The sequence below is a fragment of the Hevea brasiliensis genome, chromosome 4 (genome assembly GCF_030052815.1).
Source record: "Hevea brasiliensis isolate MT/VB/25A 57/8 chromosome 4, ASM3005281v1, whole genome shotgun sequence".
In the NCBI taxonomy this organism is placed as follows: domain Eukaryota; kingdom Viridiplantae; phylum Streptophyta; class Magnoliopsida; order Malpighiales; family Euphorbiaceae; genus Hevea; species Hevea brasiliensis.
This window is the reverse complement of record NC_079496.1, coordinates 60,642,732-60,657,174: the sequence shown is the minus strand read 5'-3', so window position 1 is coordinate 60,657,174 and position 14,443 is coordinate 60,642,732.

The window sequence follows — 14,443 nt, the reverse complement described above, 5'->3', positions numbered from 1 at the left end:
TATCCTTAATTGGAGGCCGCCCAGAAATGTCACAGAGATTCGCAGTTTTTTGGGTTTAGCTGGATACTACCGTAGATTTGTGAAGGGATTCTCCATGTTGGCATCTCCATTGACCAAGCTGCTTAGAAAAAATGTAAAGTTTCAGTGGACGGATAAATGCCAGCAGAGTTTTGATGAATTGAAGAGATGTTTGACTGAAGCTCCAGTCCTAACTTTACCCACACCGGGTAAAGAATATACAGTTTACAGCGATGCTTCTCACAACGGGTTAGGTTGTGTGTTGATGTAAGATCGAAATGTCATTGCCTATGCATCACGCCAGCTAAAACCGCATGAGAGGAATTATCCGACACATGATTTGGAGCTTGCAGCCATTGTGTTTGCTCTTAAGATCTGGAGACATTATTTGTATGGGGAGAAGTGCTACATCTACACAGATCATAAGAGTTTAAAGTATTTGGGCACCCAGAAAGAGTTGAATTTGAGACAGAGGAGATGGTTAGAGTTGATAAAAGACTATGATTGTCTGATAGACTATCAGCCAGGGAAAGCTAATGTTGTGGCTGACACCTTAAGTCGCAAGACTATGGCAAGTCTACAAGTTACTTCTTTGTCTTTGGTACATGAGTTGAGGTTATTACATGCTAGCTTAGAGATTAGTGATGATGGGCAGACAGCGGTTGCATGGCATGTACAGCCAGTGTTGATTGATCAGATTAGAGTGGCTGCTCATAATGATCAGAAGTATCGTCGGTCGATGGAAGAAGTCCAGCAGGCAAGAAACCGTAATTCTCAATCGAGATGATGGTCTATTGCTACACCAGGGCAGAATATGTGTTCCTAGTGATGTTGATTTGAGGCAGATCATTTTGAAGGAAGCACATGAGTCTCCTTTTGCCATGCACCCTGGTGGCACAAAAATGTATAGAGGGCCAAAGGAGCATTACTGGTGGATGGGTATGAAAAGAAATGTGGCAGAATTTGTATCCAAATGCCTAACTTGTCAGCAAGTAAAGGCAGAGCATCAAGTACCCGCTGGGTTGTTACATCCACTACCGATGCAGTGGAAATGGGAGAGAATAACGATGGATTTTGTGATGGGACTTCCGAGGACACAGAAGAGTCATGATGCAGTTTGGGTCATTGTTGACAGATTGACTAAATCTGCTCATTTTCTGCCAGTACGGATGGACTACAGTTTAGAAAGATTGGCCAAGTTATACATCGATGAGATTGTGAGATTGCATGGAGTGCCAGTATCCATCGTATCAGACAAAGATCCTAGGTTCACTTCTAGATTTTGGGGTAGTCTTCAGAGAGCCCTAGGAACTAGATTGAACTTGATCGCATTCCACCCACGCAGATGGCCACCGAGAGGGTAATTCAGATCTTGGAGTACATGCTACGGGCTTGTGTGATTGAGTTTGAGGGTAGTTGGGATACACACTTGCCTTTGATTGAGTTTGCTTACAACAATAGCTACCAATCAAGCATTGGGATGCCTCCATATGAAGCTTTGTATGGCAGGAAATGTAGAACCCCGTTATGTTGGGATGACGTGGGTGAAAGAAAGATGATTGGACCCGAAATAGTTCAGCAAACTGAAGAGAAAATCAGGGTGATTAGAGGTCGACTTAAGACTGCATCAGACCGTCAGAAGTCCTACATTGATTTGAAAAGAAGGGATATTCAGTATGCGGTGGGTGAGAAAGTTTTCCTCAAGGTTTCTCCTTGGAAGAGAATTATGAGATTCGGCAGAAAGGGGAAACTGAGTCCTCGTTTCATTGGGCCATATGAGGTTCTGGAAAGAGTGGGTCCTTTGGCTTATCGTTTGGCACTACCTCCAGAGTTGGAGAAGATACATAATGTCTTCCATGTGTCTATATTGAGGAGGTATCGATCAGACCCATCTCATGTACTACTAGTAGAAGAAATAGAAGTGAATCCAGACCTCACATATGAAGAAGAACCCATAGAGATTCTGGCTTATGAGGTGAAGCAGCTACGGAACAAGCAGATACCGTTGGTAAAAGTGCTGTGGAACCATCATTCGGGCCAGGAGGCTACTTGGGAACGAGAAGAGGACATGAGGAGACAACACCCACAGTTGTTCAGAGATTGATACCAGGTAAAATTTCGAGACGAAATTTATTTAAGGGGGGGAGAATTATAACACCCCTATTTGTATAGCCTGGTATATTTCACTGTTCCGGTGACCGATGTCGGTCCGGAAAATTAAAGGGATTAGAACCATACTTAAGACAATTAGATAAACCATAAACACAAATAACTAGTAATGTTCAAGTAGTTAAGTATAAATAAGAAAAATAGAACATAAGAAGTTAAACGAGCTGAGAGTCACAACGATGGGTGACCTTCTCGGGAATGACTGCGAAGTCATTTTAAACTCAAATTTCGAACCGTAAAAAGTGATGCTACGATCCTTAGGACCCTTATGGACACAGTGGAAAAGAGAAAATCACGAAAAAGAACTGTTAAGTCAGTCAAATAATTAGGTCAGGGAACCGAAAGAAATATAGAATTATTTGCAAACCGGGATGAACCGGCGAGGGGCAATTTGGTCAATTGACCCCGAGAGTTGACTCCTGACCGAACTGTCAAATAAAATTGGAGAAAAGAAAATTTCAGAATCGAGAATTAAATTAAAGAACTAATAGAAAAAAAAAAAAAAAAAGAAAAAGAGATGAAAATGAAAAAAGTCAAAAGTTATGACATCATGCATGATGTCATAACTAAATTAATAAATTGAATTAATTAATTTGGATTTAGGGGTCTTTCATAAGCAAAAACGTGTAAAGGAAAACAAAGAAAAAAAAATTAGGATTTTCTTCTTCTTCACCTCTCTCTTTGCCACCCCATTTTCCCCAAAATCCTCCATGAATGGTTCTTCATTTAAGCTTGTATTTAAGCTAAATTTTCTTCACTTAACCTTCTTAACTTCCTTAAATACCTCACTAGAACCTTTAATCTCAACTTAAGCACAAGAAAGAAAGAGGAAAGAAAGAGAACAATTGAAGGTTTGAAGCTTTAAATTGAGGTTAGTATGTTAAACTCCTTATTCTTCCATTTAAATGCATGTGTGATAATTGACATGAGCTTAGAAGTTATGAAATGAAATAAAAACATGGGAGAAGGACCAAACTGAAATTCTGGCAGCTTGAGAGGAGTATGATTTACATGAATATGATGCAATTGAATGAGTTTAGAAACTTTACTTAGTTAAATGATTAACATTTAAACCATTAGAAGTAGTTAAAGGCATGAAAATGTTGAGTTAAGGTTTTCAATGCTAGGGTTTATGAACCAAAATTTGGAGAAATATATAAATGGCATGTTGGACCTATTGTGAAGTGAAATAATGGTCAATTATGACCAAATAACTTGTGTGGGAATGATAGTAAACTAAGTTAAATTCGGAGGTCCAATGGTCATGCTGCTGGCAGCATGACCAAACCCACTTTGAAGGACCAAAACTCAAATTTTACAAGCCTAATGGATATGCCACCAATTGGAGATGAAAATAGACATAAAAGAGCACAACTTTCATTAAGGAATCATGACCAAAAACTGACCAAAACTTGGTGAAACAATTGACCAAAGTGAGTTGATAGCAGGCTGCCCTGCACCAAACTGACCAAATGAACAGTAACTGTTCATTTGGTCATAACTCGAGTTAGACAGGTCAAATTGACCTGAAATTTGGCCAGGGGTTAGAGGGCATATAGATCTAAAACTTTCATGAAGGACATCACCCCAGATTATGCCATTAACCCTTTCAAAATCATTGAGCAAAATTAAATTACTGTACCTGCAACTCTGCAGATTTTCAGTTGGGCAGCAATGTTTGGATGACAATAACTCTCTCTAGAAAACTCGGATTTAGGCGATTCTTGAACCGATGGAAACCTAAGACATAGTACAATATTTCATATGAAGAAAGTGAGACCAAATTATGAACTTAACTTGATCAAATTATTGACCAAAGTTGGATCAAAAATCTGCCAGCACCTAAATTGCAGTATGAACAGTGCACGTGAACAGTAAATTTATTTTGGTCATAACTTGAGCTACAAAACTCCGATTGAGGTGATCCAAAAATGAGAATACACTTAAGACAATAAGGAACATTTTCTATGAAGGAAGTTTTGTTAAATTCCAACAGTAGATCGATCAATGGAATAGTGCAACTTCGGAGAACCAAAACCGAAAATTGGCAATTTTGCCAAAATGACCTAAGCTTTAAACAAATGACCAAAACCAACAAGTTTGGTGACCAAAATGTGGTATGTGGGTGAAGTTGGAGTTCCCATACCTATTAAGCCTTAGAAAGTCAACTATTTGACTTGAATAGTATAGTGAATAGTAACCCGAAACACAAAAATTTCGAGAACGTCGAATTTAACACGTTAGAACTAGGTAAATGTGAAGTTAAATTATTTTGAATTTGTGTTAAGTTATAGTAATGAAACATTGTAAAATTGTGTGTTTCAGTTGAAAAGAATATCGGGAAGGAACCCGAGGAACCGAGTCGAGGCTAAGGGACGACTCGCTTGAGGTTTGTGCACAACATCTCCATGCTTTAAAATTCATTGATAAAGTGAACGAAATATGTATTTTACGTGTGCTTTGGAATTGTTGAAAGTTTATTTGTGACATTATTTATAATGTTTTGATTTAAACTGTGAAAGTTATTGTGTATATTTGAAATAGCAATGTTTAGCAAATTGTTAAGATAAGTTTTGAAACCACAGTGTCATGACCATATATTTGAACTCCTCACTAGCACGACTAGTGGGGGTAATTAGTTTCGAATTTTGATTCCTTCTCTGGAGAAGTGTTGAGGTGTGCCAGTAGAAGAGGATGTGAATGGATATCCATATATTTGAGCTAGCTAGCCTTGTGATGTGATTTCTCTTTAGCCTCTGGCTATTGAGATTTTATTTGTTTCGAATGGCATGATTTAACTGTGGGTTTTATGAAATGTGTTTTGATACTTCGAAATGAACGTGGTTTGCATTAAAATCTCATAATTCATGTTTTGTGTTTAATGCTCATGTTTAGTCAAATTTTTGAATAAATGTGATTTTATTTTTGCATAAAGATTATTTTAGTATTTTGTGCACCATTGAGTCCTAGTACTCAGCGATAGCTTTTATTGCTGTCGCAGATACAGAGAGTAGAGGAGCAGCAGACTGAGCTGCTAAAGATTGAGGATCATTCAGCCTAAAGTCTTCGGCTATAATTTATACCCTAATTGTAAATATTTCTTTTGATGTATATATTGCATATAAATGTATGGACATGTAAAAATGGGTCTTGAGCAGTTGTATAAAATTTATATAAAGTTGTAATATATATATTGTAGTTTGAAATTCTCTTAATGTAAATTTTAGTATGATGAATATATAAATTGTTTATCTTGAATGGAATATGAATAAATGATATTGATGGACAGTATTTTGAAGGAATTATTGAACTTGTGAATTTTGAGAAATTGATTGAGTTTGATTGTGAAATTGAAGTAGTGGTTGAGAAAAACTTTTAGAAGTGCTTTTTTACAGGTATTCGAAGAACGGTTTTCTCAAAATACAGAGGAAACTCTGTCAAAATTTTTATAAAATTTGCGGAAAACTAAAATGGCCAAAAATATTAATTAGTTTTAATTTCAACTAAATGTTTTAAACACTTATTAGAAATACTCACCACTCGTCAAAGATAAGAAAATTGTTTTAAAATCCCTTGTAGGGTACTTAATGAGTTATCGGTAGGTGAAGTTCGGTAGTTCATTAGGTATTCTACGGGATCATGTTACGCCTTACAGAGGGGTAAGGTGTGACATTTAAGGTTTGGCTTTTAATTCTGTAATTGTTGTATGATCTAAGGCCTATTCTTTGACTAATTAAAGTGTTTAATTAGTAGTTTTTATCACACAATTAAATTATGATTCAAATCAGAATTTTAAAAATTGTTTGAATGTGATTCAAATCTGAATTTTTAAAGTTGTTTGAATCATATTTAAATCTGATTTTTTAAAATTGATTGAATAAAATTCAGATCTGATTTTTTAAAAAATGTTTGAATGTGATTCAAATCTGATTTTTTAAAAAATGTTTGAATGTGATTCAAATCTGAATTTTTGAAGTTGTTTGAATGTGATTCAAATCTGAATTTTTAAATTTGTTTGAATGAGATTCAAATCTGAATTTTTAAATTTATTTGAATCATATTCAAATCTGGATTTTTAAGTTGAATATGAGATATTCAATTTAATTTAAGTATGTATGTTTTATTTAATTGTTAAATAGTGATATGCATGATGGATGATCATGGACTATAAAAGACCAATGTGATTGGATTTATTTCTTTTATGTTTCTTTGGGATTGTAAATTAATTAATTTATTTTAATTTATTTTGGGCATGTATTATTAAGTTTGTAATAATTTTTGGGTTGTAATTTCATTTATTTAAGTTCTTGTAAATTCGCCTTGGTATGCCAAGGATTATTATGTAATATTGGATTTTAAGAAGTTCAAGGAGGTCAAGAGCATTGGTGGGACCAGTGGGAGGAATTCAAGATCAAGTGTTGATTATGTACTCCTTCAGCAACTCTTGTAAAATGAATGAATGAAATGCACCTAGGAATACCCTGATTCAATTCTTGGTGGCTCAGAATTGAATCCCTTAGAAAGTCCATGATCATACCATATTTACTGCTTATCCATGAATGCATGAGATGTATGGGAATGTATGCAATTATATGACATATGCATGCTAAATGGATAATGTGCAAAGTGAGACCTTAATAGTAAATAGAATGACCATAAAATCTTCCAAACAAATGATTAAGTTGGAAATGCTATAATTAAAGTAATTATAACATAGGCCCTCCATTGGGGCAATTATTTTAAGAAATTTTAAATAGTTGCATAAGATGCAATTTATTTAAGAGATTTTCTTAAGAATAATTGTTAAGCATGAGATGTTGTAAATATGTAAATGGTTTAGTGGCCAATATTGGATGTACCTGAGGACATTAAAATTATTTGCATAATTACTGGCTCAATGGGATCAACTTAACTAATGCAAGATAAGACAATAATGGATGTACCTGAGATTTTGAGCATTAGGGGCTAGGTAAAGGATTGAACCTCACATGAGATGTGATGGGCAAAGAGTTGCTCACTTATAGTTTATTGTAATTCCAATAATGGATGAACCTGAGGATGATCAATAGAATTATAAGAATTCAATCACCCACTAGAAATCCATCCAACTAGGATTTCGCTTTCTACTTTGGAAGTGTAGGATTCGCTAAGTTATTGGGAGGACCAATTTGATTAAAAGACCATAATCATTTTGGATAATTACAAGATACATTTACTAATTAAACAGGTTATTTACAGCAGATAATTTTCTGACAAAAATGAGCACAAAACAACCACCACCATCCAATATCCTTGCAAGCATACTTGATCACAATAGGTTGACAGGACCTAATCTGTCTGATTGGCTAAGAAATTTGAAACTTGTCTTGAACCTTGAACATATAGGATATGTTCTAGATTCAAATGTTCCTGGTCCCTTACCTCCAGAGGCCACACAAGAGGAACATGAAACTTTGGACAAGTGGAAGGAGCATGATATGAGAGCTAAGTGTTACATGCTTGCTTCCATGAGTAATGAGTTACAGAAGCAACATGAGAACATGTAGAGTGCGAGTGAGATCCTCCTTCACCTACAAGAGTTGTATGGTGAGCACAGCAGGAATGCTAGGTATGAGATATCTAGACAGCTATTCCGTATGAGGATGTCTGAGGGACAGAATGTTGGGGATCATGTCCACAAGATGATTCGAATGATTGAGCAGTTGGAACATCTTGACTTTAACATGGATTTCCAACTACAGACGGATTTGATCCTTCAGTCCCTTCCTGAGTCTTTTGGGAATTTTGTGACAAATTTCCATATGACTAAACAGGAATGCACCTTAGTTGGTTTACTCAACATGCTGGTTATTGCCCAAAAGAATATGCCGGGCAATAAAGGAAAAGAGGTAGCTTTATTGTATCTTCTTCTCCGGAAAGTCCAACAAGAAGAAGGGCAATAAGAAAAAGAAACCTCAGATTCCTAGTCCTTCCAAGAAAATAGCTAAATGTAAAAGGAAGACTAAAGTCGATGGTGGCAAAGGAGTGTTTCCACCGCCAAAAGGATGGGCACCGAAAAGGAACCGCTAGAGTATCTTGCTTCTCCGAGGACAAGAAGGATACACCTTCTAAGGTATGTCCATATCTTGTTATTTAGATTCGATGATACTCATAGTTCATCTACACTTGGGTTTTAGATAGTGGTGCCGCTTCTCACATTTCTAATGATATGCGTGAACTAGCAAATAGTAGCGACTTGCGTTCTCAAGATGTTAGAGTCCTGATTGGCAATGGCTCAACCATGAAGCTTTAGCCATAGGATCTAAATCTTTTACATGTTTGGACATGTTTTGTGTTTGGATAATATTTTATATGTACTGATGCTTTTAAGAACATCATTTCTATATCTAGTTTGACTAGAAATGGCTATGAATTTCAACATCGATGATGTTTGCAATATTTATTTTGGAAATAAATATATTGGTTCGGTTATATGAATGATGGTCTTTATTATTTGGATAATAATGACAAACACAAATTGAATGCAAGTGATCTAAAAGAATGCAATGCTATGGTGAAAACCAACTCAAGTTCAAAATATATTTGGCACTTAAGGTTATGTCATGTTGCAGAAGATAGGATTGCAAAACCGAGAAAATGGGGATTCTATCCTCATTGGGCTCGAGCCTACTCCAACTTGTGAATCTTGCCTTCAGGCAAAATGACTAGATCACCCTTTGTTGGACAGGCTAAGAGTGAAAATATTTTGGAGCTAATACATAGTGATGTATGTGGTCCATTTAAAGAAATGGCTAGAGGGGTTTTCATTATTTTATTACCTTTACCTTGATGATAAATCAAGGTTTGGGTATTTGTATTTGATGAAATACAAACATGAATCTTTGTAAAGTTCAAAGAATTTAAATCAAGTAGAAAATCAAACAGAAAGAATATTAAAGCTCTTCGATCGATCGTGGAGGTGAATATTTGAGTCTTGAATTTGATGAATACTTGAGAGAGCATGGCATTGTTTCTCACCGACTCCTCCAGAACGCCACAAATGAATGGTGTATCTGAAGGAGAAATCGTACCCTATTGGATATGGTACGTAGTATGATGAGCTATACTGATATGCCAATCTCCTTTTGGGGATTTGCATTAGAATCAGCTTTGTATATTCTGAATAGGATTCCATCAAAATCAGTTTCTTTCACACCTTATGAGATATGGCATGGAAGAAAACCAAATCTTAAGCATGTTAAGATTTGGGGTTGTCCAGCTTATATCAAAAAGCTGAACACTGATAAATTGGAGACTAGATCAGAAAAAGGTCGATTTGTTGGATATACAAAAGATAGTTTTGGATATTATTTTTATTTGCCTACTTCACAAAAGGTTGTGATAAGTAGAGATGCCACATTTCTTGAACAACAGTTTGTTCAAGAAGGAGGCAAAGGAAGGCAAATAGAATTAGAATTGGAGAATTTCGACCAACCAATGCATCAGATGGATATAGATCCATCTAGTCAACCTATACCCATTGATGAAACATCTACAGCTGTTCCTCGTAGAACAACCAGGGTATCTCACCCACCAGTGGGATATGGTTTTCTTCATGAAGAAGAACAAGAGTTGTATACTCATAAAGAAGTAGATCATGGAGATGATCCACTTACTTATGAAGAAGCTATATCAGATATAGACTCTTCAAAATGGATTGATGCTATGAAATCCGAGATTGATTCCATGTATAAGAATCAAGTTTGGGATCTTGTTGACCCACCTGAAGGTATTGTACCTATAGGGAACAAATGGGTTTTCAAGAAGAAAATTGGTTCTGATGGAAAGGTAGAGACCTATAAGGCAAGGCTAGTAGCAAAAGGGTTTCGCCAAAGGCAAGGAATCGACTATGAGGAGACTTTCTTGCCTGTTGCCATGCTTAAATCAATTAGGATTTTATTAGCAATAGCTGCGTACTATGATTATGAGATTTGGCAGATGGATGTCAAAACAGCTTTTCTCAATGGATACATTGAAGAAAACATTTTCATGGAACAACCTAAGGGATTTGAATCCCAAGATGGTTCCAAGGTATGCAAGCTAAAGCGATCCATTTATGGGTTGAAACAAGCTTTGAGGAGTTGGAACATTCGTTTTGATGAAGCCATTAAATCCTTTGGTTTTATCAAAAATGAGGATGAGCCATGTGTATATAAGAAGGTTAGTGACAGTGCTATCACTTTCCTTGTCTTTTATGTGGATGACATACTATTGATGGGTAATGACACAGGTATGTTGACGACTATAAAGGTATGGTTGTCAAATACATTCTCCATGAAAGACTTAGGGGATGCAACCTATATTCTTGGGATTCGCATCTATAGAGATAGAGCGAAAAGAATAATTGGTTTATCCCAAAGTCTATACTTGGAAAAGGTGTTAAAGAGGTTTAACATGCTTGATTCCAAGAGAGGATTGTTACCAGTGAGACATGGTATCCATCTTTCTAAAGAGATGTCTCCAAAGACACCTGAAGAAAGAGATAGGATGGCTAGGATTCCATATGCTTCGGCTATTAGAAGTTTAATGTATGCAATGTTGTGTACTAGGCCGGATATCACATATGCTGTTAGTTTGACTAGCAGGTATCAATCCATACCAGGTTTGGAACACTGGATAGCTGTTAAGAATATCCTTAAGTACTTGAGAAGAACTAAGGATTTATTCTTGATTTATGAAGGTGGAGACTTGCAATTGGATGGTTATACTGATTCTGATTTCTAATCAGATATCAATGATAGAAAGTCTACCTCTGGATATGTGTTCATTTGTAATGGAGGTGCAGTCAGTTGGAAGAGTTCCAAACAGAGCAAGACTGCAGATTCCACTACGTGAGTATATTGTCGCATCGATGCTACAAAGGAAGTCGTTTGGATAAAGAAGTTCATGACAGAACTTACAAGAGTTCCTTCCATTGAGTCGCCAGCCCACTACACGTGACAATAATGGAGCAACATATAGGCTAAGGAACCAAGGTCTCACCGTAAATCCAAACACATAGAAAGGCGCTACCACATTATCGTGAGAAATAGTTGGGCGAGGCGATGTAGCCATGCAGAATAGCATCACCTGAAAATTCATGATCCATTCACTAAGCCTATGTCACAGACTCGCTAGACCGACATCTTGAGAAGATAGGTCTAAGATATTGTAATGAATGGCTCTAGTGCTAGTGGGAGATTGTTAGTAGTATGCCCTAGAGCATATCATTTAGTATGTATCTTGTACATATTTTTATTAATAAAAGGCATTTCCACTTTTCCGTTTACATAATATATTTATGTGTAATAGAAAAGGTCCATTGATATTTTGTTAGAAATATTATTCTTAAGTTGTTAAGAATATGAGTGACAATATTTCTAGCACGAAGTATCATAAATAGGTTCACAATCGAGTATACTTCATAATAAGGACATGACTTATCCAGAAAGATTGTATTCATGTTTATTCCCAAGTTATTTATATGAGATATAAATAAGATGGAATGGTGAGTCTCATGCCATATAACAAACATGATAGGCACTTATAAATGATAAGTAGGCCGAATCAGTGACACTTATGACAAGCACATGGAGTTTACTCTTGTCAATGTTTTGTCATAAATCATATCAGTGCATATAATCTTTAGACCTGAGATAGCACAGTTATCTTGTATATAGGTAGTTTGAGTTTGATACTGCTTTCATACTTGTACTATGTATGGGTATATGGGCATGTGTTGGCTCCTACTAGTTATATATAGAGGTAGGTGTTGATCAAGATGGAATCTGTTCCTTTAAGTAAATAGAGATAAAATCCTATGTTCATTTAATTGTTCTTGATGTTTCAAGTTCCTGGCCAGGACAAATAGATTTATTCAGAAAAGAGTTTCTGATGAGAAAATCTTTTTAATCAAGAACTGGAATTAAAAGAGAACATAATATTCATAGCAAATGGAGTTTGACATAAACCATGACTCACTTGAGTTGGGATTTTGTATGTAGAGATTCTAGTGCATGGTAACATATGATTATAGGTTCATTTAAGGTAAACCTTATTACTAATTGGGTGGCTATGGCATGCTATGCTAGGCGTTAACCATGGTCTATGAGGTTCATAAAATGATTTAGAGAAATCATTTATGGTAAGAAAGAGTTCTGATGATATTAAGAGTTGATATCATGTCTCATTGCCAATTAGTGATGTGCCTAGTAAGTCACACACATACACAAGTTATCACCTAATTAAATATGATTTAATTAATTAATTAAAGAGTTTAATTGATTAATTAAATAGGTTTGGTTTGCAATTAAATTGCAAAGTCCCTAGCATGACTTGAAACTAAATCTAGATTATTGGATGTGTAGTATAAATTAAATTTATATTTAAAGTGTTTAAATATGAATTTAATTGATGAGAAATTAATTAATAGAGATTAATTAATTAATTTATATTTGATATAAATTAATTAGAAGAAGAAAATAATTGTTTTGGGTTAAGAACTCAAAATTAAGACACAGGGGCATTTTGGTCATTTTGCAGTGTGACACGTGGCACCATGAGATGGTGACACATGGCATAACACATAAGCTTGCCAAATGTTTTTTAATCATGTAAGATGATTAAAATCAAGATTAAATATAGGTTTGACACTTGGCACAATGTGATTGGGTCACTTAAACCTAGAGTTAATCAAAGGGTGACATGTGGCAAGGGTTTAATGTGTTAACCTAGCTATTTAAGTGTTGTTATGAGAAAATAAAACACAACTAGCAGCCACACTCCTTTGTCACGCCATTTTGCAGCTCTCCCTCTATTCTTCTTCATCTCTCATCAATTCAAAGAGATTAGCCATCAATCTCTTGAATTAAGAACACTAGAAATTGTTTCTAGTGTCCTGTTTACATCTGTAATCTCTTAAAAGGCAGAACTTGATTTTCTAATTAATAGAAAAAGCTTTAGAAGCTCTTCAAGGACTGCCATAGGTGTTCTTGGTGTGGACAAGCTAGAGGGACAACATCTGGTGTCCTGAAGACGAATCTCAAAGGCGCAGACACGCTGCAGTGCATCAAGAGATTAGTGTAATCGTTCTTGATTTAATCTAGGGTTCTAAAATTAATCTGATTAATTTTAAAATCTTAAATGGCAAATACAGATCCAAAAACATATTAAAAGAGTTTTAATATGTTGTTTATCATTGAAATCAAATAGATAAAAAATAAATCTTGCATGATGCATGTGACCCTAGGTGAAAATTTTTGAATTCAATGGTATAAACTTGTGTTTTACACGCTTCCGTTCCTTCAGATCTGAAGAGAAGAGATATTGAATATGCAGTGGGTGATAAAGTATTCCTTAAAGTTTCTCCTTGGAAGAGGATTATCAGATTTGGCAGAAAGGGGAAACTGAGTCCTCATTTCATCAGACCATATAAGGTTCTGGAAAGAGTGGGTCCTTTAGCATATCGGTTGGCATTACCTCCAGAGTTAGCAAGGACACACAATGTCTTCCATGTGTCCATGTTAAGGAGGTACAGATCAGACCCATCTCATGTACTATCAGTTGAAGAGATTGAGGTAAATCCAGACCTCTCATATGAGGAAGAACCCATAAAAATTCTAGCTTATGAGGTGAAGCAGTTGAGGAACAAACAGATACACCTGGTTAAAGTGCTGTGGAACCATCATTCAGGCCAGGAAGCTACTTGGGAACGTGAAGAGGATATCAGGAGACAACACCCATAGCTGTTCAGAGACTAATGCCAGGTAAAATTTCGAGACGAAATTTATTTTAAGGGGGGGAGAATTGTAACATCCCTATGTTCGGTAGTGCATTCTATTGTTCCAGTGACCAGTGTTGTCCGGACAGCTAGGATGCCGAGAACTACACTTCGATATGAGTGAGGAGACATAAAATAATGAAATACAAGAAAAGAAAATACAAGAAAAACAAAGGAAAAATAATAGCAAAGAAATGTAACCAAGTTAAGCGAGCCGAGAACCCTAGCGATGGGTGACCGCACCGGGAAGTCACGGCGTGGACCGTTGACTAGCCTTGGATAGCGTGGAATCCTGAAAAATATTTTTAGGACTTAAATAGACACCTATTGAAATACAAATACCATTAGAAATATTAAATGAAAATTAAATAATTAGTACAAAGAAAAGTGAGAAATCAAAAAATGGACAAAACCTGGTGTTACCGAAAAATTGGGAATGTAACCCGAACAGGGGCATTG